The sequence below is a fragment of the Panicum virgatum genome, chromosome 7N (assembly GCF_016808335.1).
Source record: "Panicum virgatum strain AP13 chromosome 7N, P.virgatum_v5, whole genome shotgun sequence".
Taxonomy (NCBI): Eukaryota; Viridiplantae; Streptophyta; class Magnoliopsida; order Poales; family Poaceae; genus Panicum; species Panicum virgatum.
Genome location: NC_053151.1, coordinates 22,700,714 through 22,702,559, shown reverse-complemented (window position 1 = coordinate 22,702,559; position 1,846 = coordinate 22,700,714).

The following is a 1,846-nucleotide window of genomic DNA, read 5'->3' as shown; positions in this document are numbered from 1 at the left end:
GCATAATGATATTTCGGAAAATAGTGGGATTATGCTCCGGGGCTTGCCTTCTTGGGCACTGTCAGGCAGAAAAGCCTATGGGGCTTGGCCCAGGTCTTGAGACAAGTTAGCACAGTTCAGGTTAATCTCCTGCTCCGCACGAGAGTCCGCGGGCACCAATTCGTAGTCACCGTCCGCGAGATTAACCGTTTCTATATGCAATGCAAGATTATGAGTTATTCATGGATAACAATTTCTTTCCTTCACGATAAAGTTGTAGTCCAACGAAAGTTAATTTAGTGACGATTTCACATTTCATTGCATGGGCAAACATTTATAGAGTAGTAAGCATAACTACGTTTATTCATGAATGAGTGGGGTTTTGGGTTTTCATTTTTAATTTCAACACATAGCATGCTTTCATTATTTCTTAACAACACAACTACTAAAGAGCTAGTGATGAAACACTAAAGTAACTCAGATCCAAACTTGAACATTCATGGTATAAATTTCAGCATCTACCATAGAGCAAAAACTATAACTATTCATGCAAATGGATTACATGTGCCTATTTAAGGATTTGCAGGTATTCAGTGGCATATGCATACAGTAAAAATTTCAGAGCAAGTTCATGTGACTCTTTTCCAGAATTAAATCGAGTAAGTTAACAACAGATTAGAGAATCTTGATTGTTCCAACATGATAACTATTTTGGTTGGATGCCATCTTTTTACTGTGTTCTTAAAATTCCATTAGTGATAACATATCCAAAAATTAAGGTCATTTGATGGGCAGAACTTCATGAACAAAATTTGTAGATCTTGTTACAAGGAATCCAGATCAGTTGAGTTTGCATTTTTCCGATTTTTCTGTGATTTGTTTCGCATTTTTGGAGTTCACTGGTATACACTGAAAAACTTGCAGAAACACCCTTAAACGAAAAAAAGAAATTACAACCGGGTCCTTCGCCGGCCTTCTCCGCCGTGGCATCTTGCCGGTGGTGTTCTGCGGTGCAGGGCTTACCGGGGCTGCCACGGGGAGGCGTGTGGGAGAGAAGGGATCGAGGAACACCTACCCTGGTCGACGTTCGAGGGTTTGGTGCACGGGTTCGAGCTCGTCGGCGTTGATGGGGGGTCGGTTGTTCGGTTCGCCGGCACTAGAGGTGAAGGAGGGCTCGGGGTAGGGGAACAAGACGCGCACGAGCACCGCGTGAGCTCGTGGATGCTTCTGGGGTAGCTGTCGTGCTCGGTCTCCTTCGGAGCTGGCCGGTCCGCGGTGAGCCTGAGCTCGCCGGCGGCGGCGCAAAAGGGGAACGGCGTCGGGAGGAGGTTTGGGTTTGATTCCGCACGCGTGGAGCGTAACTAGGAGATGGCGAAGCTATTGCGGTGGTCGGAGGGGGCAATGTGGGGCTGGGCTAGCCGGTCCGCGAGAGCTGGATCTCGGCGGCCATGGTGGAGCGGCGGAAGGAGGAAGAAGGGGAAGAAGGGGCGCGACTGTGGAGTTCTGGGGGTCTTTATAGGCCAAGGAGCTCCTGGGTGAGGAATGTAGTGACTGGGGGCGGTTGATTTGGCCCTGGGCGACTCGACGGCGAGCGGGCGGAGGAGGCAGCGGCGCTGCGCCGGCCGGGGGTGTCGTGGCGGCTCGGGAAGGGGTCTGGGACGCGTGTGCGCGCGAGGAGATGCCAAGGGGCGGGCCAGGTGGCGCTGGGGTACTTCCCGGTCCATTTGGCCGCGGGCGCGCGGTGGTCGAAGTCCACCGGCGGCGTACGGTGGGCGGCGGGCGAAACAGAGCCAGCCGGGAGAGAGAGATGGAGATGGGGGCTCTTTTGCGATTTCTGAAAATTCCAGGGACCTCTCGGTAAACTAAA